Genomic DNA, 13274 nt, shown 5'->3' on the forward strand with positions numbered 1-13274 from the left:
AATCTGTATATTGAGCAAGCAGTAAAGGAAACAAAAGAAAAATTTGGAGTAGGTATTAAAATCCAGGGAGAATAAATAAAAACTTTGAGGTTCGCCGATGACATTGTAATTCTGTCAGAGACAGCAAAGGACTTGGAAGAGCAGTTGAACGGAATGGACAGTGTCTTTAAAGGAGGATATAAGATGAACATCAACAAAAACAAAACGCGGATAATGGAATGTAGTCGGATTAAGTCGGGTGATGCTGAGGGAATTAGATTAGGAAATGAGACACTTAAAGTAGTAATGGAGTTTTGCTATTTGGGGAGCAAAATAACTGATGATGGTCGAAGTAGAGAGGATATAAAATGTAGACAGGCAATGGCAAGGAAAGCGTTTCTGTCGAAGAGAAATTTGTTAACATCGAGTATAGTTTTAAGTGTCAGGAAGTCGTTTCTGAAAGTATTTGTATCGAGTGTAGCCATGTATGGAAGTGAAACATGGACAATAAATAGTTTGGACAAGAAGAGAATAGAAACTTTTGAAATGTGGTGCTACAGAAGAATGTTGAAGATTAGGTGGGAAGATCACGTAACTAATGAGGAGGTATTGAATAGGATTGGGGAGAAGAGAAGTTTGTGGCACAACTTGACTAGAAGAAGGGATCGGTTGGTAGGACATGTCCTGAGGCATCAAGGGATCACAAATTTAGCATTGGAGGGCAGTGTGGAGGGTAAAAATCGTAGAGGGAGATAAAGAGATGAATACACTAAGCAGATTCAGAAGGATGTAGGTTGCAGTAGGTACTGGGAGATGAAGAAGCTTGCACAGGATAGATTAGCATGGAGAGCTGCATCGAACCAGTCTCAGGACTAAAGACCACAACAACAACAACATATGATTCTCAACGGAGAGAAGTCTTCGGAAGTAAGAGTGATTTCAGGTGTGTCGCAGGGGAGTGCCGTAGGACCGTTGTTATTCACAATATATATAAATGACCTTGTGGATAACATCGGAAGGCTTTTTGCGGATGATGCTGTAGTATATCGAGAGGTTGTAACAATAGAAAATTGTACTGAAATGCAGGAGGATCTGCAACGTATTGACGCATGGAGTAGGGAATGGCAACTGAATCTCAATGTAGACAAGTGTAATGTGCTGCGAATACATAGAAAGAAAGATCCTTTATCATTTAGCTATAATTTAGCAGGTCAGCAACTGGAAGCAGTTAAATCCATAAATTATCTGGGAGTAGGCATTAGGAGTGATTTAAAACGGAATGAAAAATGGTTCAAATGGCTCTGAGCACTATGGGACTTAACATCTATGGTCATCAGTCCCCTAGAACTACTTAAACCTAACTAACCTAAGGACATCACCCAACACCCAGTCATCACGAGGCAGAGAAAATCCCTGACCCCGCCGGGAATCGAACCCCGGCGTGGGAAGCGAGAACGCTACCGCACGACGACGAGCTGCGAACAAAACGGAATGACCATATAAAATTAATCGTCGGTAAAGCAGATGCCAGACTGAGATTCATTGGAAGAATCCTAAGGAAATGCTATCCGAAAACAAGGGAAGTAGGTTACAGTACGCTTGAATACTGCTCACCGCTGTGGGATCCGTACCAGATGGGGTCGATAGAAGGCACAGAGATGATTCAACGGAGAGCAGCGCGCTTCGTTACAGGATCATTTAGTAATCGCGAAAGTGTTACGGAGATGATAGATAAACTCCAGTGGAAGACTCTGCAAGAGAGACGCTCAGTAGCTCCGTAGGGGCTGTTGTTGCAGTTTCGAGAGCATACATTCACCGAGGGGTCAAGCAGTATATTGCTCCTTCCTACTTACACCTCGCGAAGAGACCATGAGGATGAAATCAGAGAGATTAGAGCCCAGACAGAGGCATACCGACAATCTTTCTTGCCACGAACAATACGAGACTGGAATAGAAGGGGAAACCAATAGATGTACTCAAAGTACGCTCCACCACACACCGCCAGGTGGCTTGCGGAGTATGGATGTAGATGTAGATGTAGAGCCTATCATTTAGTTGGAGACACGAACGTTATGTGCTAAGAAGATAAGCAAAAATCCACAAATTTCGCTGTGACCGAAGAAAGGTTTTGCTTTCTGACTGCAGCACAGAAGAAGTGCGTTGATGTTCGGTTGCTTGAACAAACACAAAAACCTTCGTCACACACTGGCAGGGTTGACCAGAAGCACTGGAGGAGATTTCAGCAGGGAGCTGTGGAGGCTGTTCTCTGCAGCCGTTGCCTGCGCTCCCCTTACTGCTCCTGCCGACCCCCAGGGAGGGGACAAAGGGATCCGCAATCCATTCACTGCATCTCTCTCAGGGGTGGCCACAGAAACTCCTGCACACAGCGGTGTTTACCATCCGTTATTTGTGGAAGCAGGCATCGGAGTTGAGACTGGGTGAAACACGCTGCGGGGTCGCTCGTTCAAGGACAGAAATCTTCATTTACGACTATAGTTCGCAAGCCATTGTACATTGCGTGGGGTACCAGTAACTGTACATTCTCAGCAAAATTGTAAGTCTCTGCAGGTACACATTGAAATAAATTGATCTTTCTGTACGGCGATAAATTTCGATACATAACATCAGTGCACACCCAGAAAATAGAACTGACCCCATTCCAAAAGAATCTATAATTAAAAATTAACATACAGGTAACTGTAAAGCACCTGATGAGGGGAGCTTGCTACGGAAACGCTTCATGCTGATAAATATTAGTAAAAATAGAATGAAGCAGAAAAGTTAGTTCACAAATTTTGTAATACAGTCGCTGACCCCGACAGAATTCCATACTACGTGGATAAATTTGAGTTTAAATATTTTGTACCCTGCCCTTTTCGCATGCTGAGCGAAGGAAAGAGTGCTCTGTATATGCAATTACACGTGCAATAATCTCTTAATCTCATCCACCCCCTCTCCCCGCCCCTCACGGGATATACGAATGTTCATCCAAACCTCCTTGAATACCGGTTTTCTAAATTCACTCGGCAGGGTTTCCCGAGAAAAACGTCAATACTTTTATCTATGTTCCCCACGCATATGTATTACATTTTTGTATGGGGTTTAAAAACAGAGGCAGAAATGATTACTCTATTTTTAAAAAAAGGCAGTTCTGCACTTTAACTTAAAAGCTGCAGTACCTGTACTAGTAGAAAAGGGTTTGGGGAGGGAAAACGTGTTGTATAGTGTTGAAGGGCGTCGATGGAAAAATATGGTGATCCGTTGTGTGGGAACTATGGAGATGAAGGTGGGTAGTGAGAAGACAGAAGGTGAGGTGGAGTTTGGTGCGTAGGCACGGCCACAGAATCAAGAGGAGGATGGATGAGGAGTGATGGAGAAGGAATAAGAGGTAGGAGACCTGAGATAGGTGGAGAAGAGTTAGAGTTGGTAGGACGGATGAATATCGGGGCGGTTGCCTAGGAGGAGGAGTCAATTGAACTTGTGTTGCTATATGATATGGAGTGTGTGTAGGTAGAGCGAGAGTGGGATGTGGTTGTAAAGGTGCGGCAGCGTGTCAGAGTTGGTGATCATAGGGAACACAATGGGGTTATTGGAATCTAGCGTGCAGGTAGTATACAATATGTAGAGGTGTTCGATATGTGTAAGAAGAGGCGGGAGTTTAGTGAGATGGTAAAACAGTGATTCCCAGAGTAGTCTGTATCGATCCCCAGGGATCGACTCTAACCTGCAAACTGCCCATGTCACTGAAAAAGAAAATGGGGTGCATTAGATGTAAATAGCAGTCTACGAGAGGGGATTCCATTTAGGCAGGTCGCAACCAAAATTCCGAATTCTTCTCACAGACCTGAAGCCTGCTCCTAGGTACGTCACTGCTCATCTCATTGACTAAGAGAGAGCGTGGAACAATTCTTTAATTTTCACTCTTCTGCTCGCAACATTCAGCAACACAAGTAATTATTTTTCTAACTCCGCTCTGTAAAGTACTCCCATTAGACCATCTCCGAAGACGGGAAAGAGTGCCTGCCGCTGCCTGTGATGGGCCAGAAACCGCTTTGTCACTCACGAAAGAGATTTAATTTGCGATGGCAAAACATCCACTTCGCAATGGCTACACATGAAAGGTTCCGTGTAACATTGCAGAGATGGTCAGTGGCCGGACACAAAACATGAGCCGGGCCCAACATGACTGACTTCTGTCAATCCACGACAAGGGAGCCCTTGTTCATCTCTTTGTGAACAGATTATAGGCAGGTGCCATACAAGTCAAAGTGAATAAATGTCATGTGTTTTGAGTGTGTCAGAAAAAATTAAATAAACTATTTTTTCAGCAAATTTTCTATTCGGCTCTTGGCTCTGAGCACTATGGGACTTAACATCTGAGGTCATCAGTCCCCTAGAACTTAGAACTACTTAAACCTAACTAACCTAAGGACATCACACACATCCATGCCCGAGGCAGGATTCGAACCTGCGACCGCAGCAGTCGCGCGGTTCCGGACTGAAGCGCCTAGAACCGCTCGGCCACCGTGGCCGGCTTTCTATTTGGAGTTCCCTTCAATTGCGTAGATACACCCATCCTGACCACAGGTTGAGAAGGTTGATTCTGATTTATATATCCTATCGGATTTACCTAAATAGCTTAATTTTTGACCATGGATAAATGATACGAAATATAGCTGAATCTAAAAATAAATGAGAATACAGTCTGGCTTCATTCTGTCATTGTCAGACAAACTGTTAAACCTACGTGCCTTTCATGCAACGAAGTATTATTCAATGACACTATGAAACCATTCAAGAGGGAAGATCATCTGAGAAAGTGCCACTTTGATAAAACAGGTAAAGATCTGAAGTACTTTCAAATACTTAAAGAAAAACTTCAAAAGAAATCCAAGGTGGCAGTTTGTTCGCTTTGACGCCACAAAGCCAACGTACTGCTTACAGCAATATCTGGAAAGGCGTATACCACAGGTGAAAAGTCAATTTTTGCCAGTACAGAAGTGGTTTTAAGAGCTGTTTTACGGTAACCTGCTTATGATACATTCAAAGGAATTCCTTTAAGAGACAAAGATGTATTAATGAAACAAGTTGTTTTACTAAAAGCATTTTGTGTAATTATCTGCAGATGCCACATTTATCCGTATAACAGTAAGAATCAACATTACTGGTAATGAAGCATTATTATTTGCATGTTTGTTTTACAACGGAGATACAGTTGTCACCGTGACAACCGTAATTTTATGGATCTCGCTCCGTCTGCGGCTACCAGCAGCCGCAATGGCGGTGAAAAGCCTGGAGAAGGTCTCAGGAAAGGGCCGAAACCGGTTGCTAAGGAATAAAAAATCTTGAAACGCGATCGAGACTGTTTTTATTAGATTTTATACCGATCGGTAAGCTCCAATCACAGAATGCTTTCTAAAATTTTAAATTTATTTATTAATTTTACAAGAAGCTTCTGTGAAGTTTGGAAGGTAGGAGACGAGGTACTGGCGGAATTAAAGCTGTGAGGACGGAGTGTGAGTCGTGCTTGGGTAGCTCAGTTGGTAGAGCAATTGCCCGCGAAAGGCAAAGGTCCCAAGTTCGAGTCTCGGTCCGGCACACAGTTTTAATCTGCCAGGAAGTTTCAAGAAAAAAGGCGTTTCTCGTTGCGATGGAATCTTTTCAAGAAATTCCAATCACCAACGTTCTCCTTCGACTGCCAAAATATTCTTTAGACGCCGAACTACATAGGGAGAAACGATCATCATAAAAAAATAAGAGAAATCAGAGATCGCACGGAAAACTCATCCTTCTTTAATCCAAGCTTGTGCTCAGTCTCTAATGACCTCGCTGTCGACGAGACGTTAAACACTAATCCCCTCGTCGCTACGGTCGCAGGTTCGAATCCTACCTCGGGCATGGATGTGTGTGCTGTCCTTAGGTTAGTTAGGTTTAAGTAGTTCTAAGTTCTAGGGGACTGATGACCTTAGAAGTTAAGTCCCATAGTGTTCAGAGCCATTTGAACTAATCCCCTCGTCCTCTTCCTGAAACCTCTCCCCAGGTCATTCCAGGTCATAACTTGCTATCTATCCTGTCGATCTATTCCATACATTCATCTGAGTTACTTTCCATCTCCGAATTGACTTTCTACGACCTTCAGCTTCTTTTCAACCTCTGTTTCTCCCTTACACAGGTTATTGCCCTTTGAGTGGATGCTTTTCCAGACTTCAGCACCTTGACTTTTATACTGTGTTTAATTTCACCTAATCGGCATTTCATTTCCACTAGACCTTGCAGTATTCGTTTCAGAGCTATTCAGAGCGCCTATACAGATTTCATTCTTTGAAGATTTGTTGTCACTGGTGACTTTGTTATAAAATTTCCATTTATTTTATTTATTTTTAAATCCTCACTAAGCCCAACACACAGTTTTTAAAGACACCCCGCTATACACGTGACAATTGACTTTTCGTCGTTTATCCTTGTCTTTTGCAGTTCTGCTGCTTGAGCCGGTGCGATTCTCTTCCACTTCCCGTCGCTGGCGCCAGATGGACGACGCTGTCAGTCGCTGGGTTTTCCTCTGCCCTCTGCTGATGCTGCCGCAGTTCAAAAAATGGTTCAAATGGATCTGAGCACTATGGGACTTAACATCTATGGTCATCAGTCCCCTAGAACTTAGAACTACTTAAACCTAACTAACCTAAGGACATCACACACATCCATGCCCGAGGCGGGATTCGAACCTGCGACCGTAGCAGTCGCGCGGCTCCGGACTGAGCGCCTAGAACCGCTAGACCACCGCGGCCGTGCTGCCGCAGTTCAGTGCCCGGTGGCACGACACGGTTACAGTGGAAGGTTCATTATCGCCAAACCCGCTAGGGCTACCGATGTCGTCGTAGATCGATCTCTTTTAGTATTCACAACATCCGTCTCGAATTGCTCTTCGCCTGAATACTGTTCTGACTTCGCTCATGCCTAAATCGGGGTTTTGGATTTGCCGGCGATTTCATCAGACAAATATCGGACAGATCCGCACTTTGTGACGTTCTAGTAGAATTTTAAAATAACTGTTAAATGGATCGCCTACCGAAAAAGTGAAGCATTCAGAGGAAATGGTCAGATATCAGTGTAACTTCGTACGTACGTATATGTATGATCGGCGGATGTGTAAATTGTTAGAGGTGCAATTCTCTGTGACAGGTAGAACGACCACCAGTGTGTATTAGTGCTGTTTGCTTTCAGTGATTTTACCAGTCCTGGTAGCCGGCCGGTGTGGCCGAGCGGTTCTAGGCGCTTCAGTCCGGATCCCCGCGACTGCTACGGTCGCACGTTCGAATCCTGCCTCGGGCATGGATGTGTGTGCTGTCCTTAGGTTAGTTAGGTTTAAGTAGTTCTAAGTTCTAGGGGACTAATGCCCTCAAATGTTAAGTCCCATAGTGCTCAGAGCCATTTGAACCATTTTTTGAACCAGTCCTGGTAGGATATGTAAGGGGCATGAGTGATTGCTGCGAAGTACAGGGAGATGTGGCATACTCCTGTGAGTCAGCCTTACCAGTGGCTGACAGAGTCGGAAATGACCCTCACTAGCCGGCAGCTGTGGCCGGGCGATTCTAGGCGCTTCAGTCTGGAACCGCGCTGCTGCTACGGTCGCAGGTTCGAATCCTGCCTCGAGCATGGATGTGTGTGATGTCCCTAGGTTAGTTAAGTTTAACTAGTTCTAAGTCTAGGGACTGTTGACCTCAGATGTTAAGTCTCATAGTGCTTAGAGCCTTTTGACCCATTTTTTGACCCTCGCTGTGGATCTCCATTTGGCCAACTGGCCGAACTATGCACTATTCAGATTTGTAGGGCATTCGCGAGTGTCAGTGGCCCAATGTTAGATTGCATGGGAACATCTGCGATGCTCTGGTTTTCCGTTAAAAGAAACTTAATGTCAGCTCTCTCCTTGGAACGCGCCTCCGTTCCTGACGCCATTTTCAAGGCTACGTAATGCGCTGCCACCTACCGGAACTTCATGAAACTGTAGGGACTAAAGTGGGAATATTCCACGATGGCTCACAACAAATTCTGCATTTTTTCAACCGAAATTGGCTGAACAAAAATGTGTTGCATTACTTATTTGAGGCCCCTCGTATATGTGGAGCTGAGCAATTGTAAATGGACTCGTCGTCAATCTTCCAGTCGACCACTTCTGACCACCACAAGGGAAGATCGCTGTATTGTGCACCAAGCACATCATAACGCTTCACATCTGCGCCTGCCATTCACGAACAAGTAACGAGCTCCTTGCAACAATCTGTGTTATCCTCCACCATTGGTCGGTGGCTAGCAGGAGCCAGATTCGGGAAACACAATCCCATGAGTAGAATGTCGTTAACACCACAACATGGACGGTCTCTGTATGTCCATCTTTTAAGAGATGGTTGCGGGACGATGCTGTTCAGTATATAATGTCAAATCAAACACCTCTCAGCTGTTTACTTTCCAAACTGTTATTTTATTGGGCAACCAGTTTCAGCGATATATCACGCCATCTTAAGGCCACCTGAAGTGATGGCTGTATCAAGCAGATACCAGTCTTTGAATACTGGCCCCTATTTTGACCAGAGCCGAGGTTGGAATCTTGCTACACGTCGGTCAGAGGGCCTGAAGAAGGCATAACGTATCGCCAAAACCGGTAGCCCTACAAAATAACAGTTAGGAAGTCAGACAGCTGAGAGGTGTTTGATTTGACAAAACGAACGGTTCCGTTTGCAGTGATGCGGCGACTGAGGAACATGGACACGTGGTGAATGGTGTCCACTGTGTTCAGCAATGAATAGCGGTTCTGCCCTATCCCGGATGACTGGAAGACCATCGTTGTCAAATATGGCGGCGAGCAGGGGTGAGGTTTCCATCCAATGTTTTGGAGAGGCACACCAGCTCCATCATGGTGTGGGGGGCTGTCGAGTATGATTTCAGGTCACGACTAGTGGTGAGTGAAGGAACTCTGACAGCACAATGACACGTCATGGCCATCCTGCGTCGTCATAGGTTACCGTTCATGAGACAGTATTTTGGTGCCATTTTTTAAAAGGGCAATGCTCGCCGACACATGGCACATGTCTCTCTGAACTGCCTGCTTGACGTCGAGATTCTCCTATGGCCAACAAGATCCCCAGATCTGTCCCCAATAGGACACCTATGCGACCAGCTCGGAAGTTAACTCGATTCCAGCGCCCGTATCCTGGATATTAAGGACTAACTGCAACACGTGTGGGTCAGCTTGCCCCAGTAGAGGGTTCTACAGCATTGTACACATTCCTAACTCTATCAGTGCATGCGTAACGGTTCACGTCGTCCTCATAAGTGGCCTCATCCAACCACATTCTTTTTTTTTTTTAATTTGGCTTGCTATTGTTATCACTGAAATAACAAAAATGGTTCAGATGGCTCTAAGCACTATGGGACTTAACATCTGAGGTCATCAGTCCCCTAACTTAGAACTACTTAAACCTGACTAACCTAAGGACAACACACACATCCATGCCCGAGGCAGGATTCGAACTTGCGACATGCCCTAGGCAGGATTGGAACCTGCGACCGTAGTAGCAGCGCGGTTTCGGGCTGAAGCGTCTAGAACCGCTCGTCCACAACGGCCGGCCACTGAGATAACATCTCATACCTCCTCAACCAGAGGAGTTTAATTTCCTTTCCTCTTCCCATTCACGGTGCTTCATTTTTTTGTCAGGCAGTGTGGTTACGTAACTCTCATAGAAGTTCGTTGTCGACGGGACGTTACATCCTCATCTTCCATTTCCCCTTCTGGTTATTTAGAGCAGTTAACTGACTGTCACAAAAATCAAAACCAAGCAATTAAGGACACAAAAGTATGACAAGGAAAACGTAAATGACCTAATTATAGCACCAACTAAAGAGCTCGAGATCTTATAATTAAAAGCACTAGAGTAACATCTGTGGACAGCATTCTTGTGTAAATGAATAAACTGAGCTTCCGGCATCCTCTTTTGGTATACTGACGTTAACGTGACATGTAATACCTAGTGTCACAAACAAGTGTGCGTCCATTCCATTGACGCAGGGTGAAAAGAACACCTTTGTGGGACCTGTAATTAGGTTAATTTCATCTACATGATCTGTATGGGATAAATACGTAGGTGGCTAAACGATATTCGTATTCTGTCGAGGAAGCCGTGTTCTTGGAATATTTGAAGGAGCATTTCGCGAGATACAAAGCGCCATTATTGCAACGTCTGTCAGGATTTTCAGTATACGAGGTGTGGCTGGAAAAAAACCGGACTAGTACTGGTGAAACAATAAAACGAATGCAATAAGGTTGAAAGTCGCGTGGCCTGTCACGTGACTCTCGCTCCGCCTACTGCTCGAGTTTCATCTGCCTCCTGCACTCAGTCTGCCCGTGGCGTCTGTTTTAAGTAGTTGACGTTTTGTCTGTGCGTCGGAAAATGTTGAGTGTACAGAAAGAACAGCGTGTTAACATCAAATTTTGTTTCAAACTAGGATGATTGTTTATCGCGAACACAAGTGTTCGAGTGGTTTAAACGATTTAAAGATGGCCGCGAAGACACCAGTGATGACACTCGCACTGGCAGACCATTGACAGCAAAAACTGATGCAAACATTGATTGGGTACCAGAGGGACAAACAGTGAATCAGCATTACTACATTAGCGTCCTGGCTACCCTACGTGAGCGAGTACGGAGAAAACGGAACGATTTGTGGAGAAAAAAGTCATGGATCCTTCACCAAGACAATGCCCCAGCTCACAGTGCGTTGTCAGTGAAGACGTTTTTGGCAAAACACAACATTCCCATCTTAGATCATCCACCCTACTCACCTGATTTGGCCCCCTGTGACTTTTTTCTTTTCCCTAAAGTCAAGTCAGCTTTGAAAGGAACTAGATTTGAGACTGTTGAAGCAGTAAAAGAAAAAGCGACGGAAGTAATGTATGGACCTACCGAAAATGATCTACAGCATTGCTATGAACAGTGGAAAATTCGTATGGAGCGGTGTAGAGACCGAGGAGGAGAGTACATTGAAGGAGATAACATGAAATTGTAAATAATTGTAAATAAATGTTTTTTCCAGCATCAGTCCGGTTTTTTTCTAGCCGCACCTCGTATCTGTTACTTTCTGTCTTCCTTGTCGGTCGAGCGAGCCTGTGATCATTTTCGCCAGATTCTTTTATATACGCTGCCGACAGTGACGTCATTGGTCAAAGCTGAATGGATGTACCGTGGTCTTCAATACACCTCTGGGTTCTTACGGCCAAGAACCGCACACTAACGACCTTCAGTACGACTGGCCGCCGGCCAAGGTGGCCGAGCGGTTCTAGGCGCTACAGTCTGGAACCGCGCGACCGCTACGGTCGCAGGTTCGAATCCTGCCTCGGGCATGGATGTGTGTGATGTCCTTGGGTTGGTTAGGTTTAATTAGTTCTAAGTTCTAGGGGACTGATGACCTTAGAAGTTAAGTCCCATAGTGCTCAGAGCCATACGACTGGCCTTTTTCTGCACACGGCTCAGCGTGCAGACCTCAGCAATTTCCACCAAATGTCAATATTATGAAAAGGATAGTTGCTACTCACCACATAGCGCAGATGCTAAGCCGCAGATGTTGTTGTTGTGGTCTTCAGTCCTGAGACTGGTTTGATGCAGCTCTCCATGCTACTCTATCCTGTGCAAGCTTCTTCATCTCCCAGTACTTACTGCAACCTACGTCCTTCTGAATCTGCTTAGTGTATTCATCTCTTGGTATCTCTCTATGATTTTTACCCTCCACACTGCCCTCCAGTGCTAAATTTGTGATCCCTTGATGCCTCAGAACATGTCCTACCAACCGGTCCCTTCTTCTTGTCAAGTTGTGCCACAAGCTCCTCTTCTCCCCAATTCTATTCAATACCTCCTCATTAGTTATGTGATCTACCCAACTAATCTTCAGCATTCTTCTGTAGCACCACATTTCGAAAGCTTCTATTCTCTTCCTGTCCAAACTATTTATCGTCCATGTTTCACTTCCATACATGGCTACACTCCATACAAATACTTTCAGAAACGACTTCCTGACACTTAAATCTATACTCGATGTTAACAAATTTTTCTTCTTCAGAAACACTTTCCTTGCCATTGCCAGTCTACATTTTATATCCTCTCTACTTCGACCATCATCAGTTATTTTGCTCCCCAAATAGCAAAACTCCTTGACTACTTTAAGTGTCTCATTTCCTAATCTAATTCCCTCAGCATCACCCGACTTAATTTGAGTACATTCCATTATCCTCGTTTTGCTTTTGTTGATGTTCATCTTATATCCTCCTTTCAAGACACTGTCCATTCCGTTCAACTGCTCTTCCAAGTCCTTTGCTGTCTCTGACAGAATTACAATGTCATCGGCGAACCTCAAAGTTTTTATTTCTTCTCCATGGATTTTAATACCTACTCCGAATTTTTCTTTTGTTTCCTTTACTGCTTGCTCAATATACAGATTAAGCCCCAGATGCGTACAACGAAATGACTGTCAGAAAGTAAGCTTTCGGCCAACAAGGTCTTCATCGGAAATAGACTACATACACACATTCACAAATTCAGCTCACACACATGACCACAGTCTCTGATGGCTGAGACCAGTGTGTATGTGTGTGTATGTTGTCTATTTTCGTCGAAGGCCTTGATGGTCTACAGCTTACTTTCTGACAGTCTTTTTGTTGTACCTACCTGCGACCTAGCATCTGCGCTATATGGTGAGTAGCAACTATCAATTTCATAACACTGACATTATTGCATCCTGGATTTTCCATTGTTTTACGTGCACCAAATGTACGAAATGTCGGCGTCGTTCTGAAATAATTCTTGGGAGAAAGCATGTGCCTGCGTGTACCGTATTCGGCACGCAAGTGTTGTTGTCACACCAGCCGCACACATGCAGACCCTACTGCGGGATCCTGGCTGTGGTTTCTGCCTGCTTCCATGTTTGTGACCGCCGGGCGCCGTGGCTTAGTTGGTTAAAGCGCCTGTCTAGTAAACAGGAGATCGAGGGTTCGAATCCCTCCGGTGCCTCGCACATTTTTTCTCTTACTGTTACATGGTGTTATTCGCACTGAACTTCAAAATAACGATCTACTGTGTCACTGCACATGATATTCAATTCCGAAATATCATAAATGACTTGCTGTTAAATTTCCGTTTTACATGTACCTATACGTCGAATCGATTTATCGAACACATTTTTTCCGTCTTTCTTCTGTTAGTTTCAGGCTCCACTGCTTTTTGATCACCTGGTGTCGGCGCTTCGTTGAATGT

At 44.6% G+C, this 13274-nt stretch overlaps 1 non-coding gene across 1 annotated transcript; it reads left to right on the top strand.

Moving 5' to 3' along the window:
• The first annotated feature begins 12957 nt into the window (after positions 1-12957).
• Trnat-agu (transfer RNA threonine (anticodon AGU)) lies at positions 12958-13031 on the top strand. The gene has a single exon. It is a non-coding gene; the product is annotated as a tRNA-Thr (tRNA).
• Positions 13032-13274: the final 243 nt, after the last annotated feature.

Source organism: Schistocerca nitens, chromosome 2 (genome assembly GCF_023898315.1).
Source record: "Schistocerca nitens isolate TAMUIC-IGC-003100 chromosome 2, iqSchNite1.1, whole genome shotgun sequence".
Lineage (NCBI taxonomy): Eukaryota > Metazoa > Arthropoda > Insecta > Orthoptera > Acrididae > Schistocerca > Schistocerca nitens.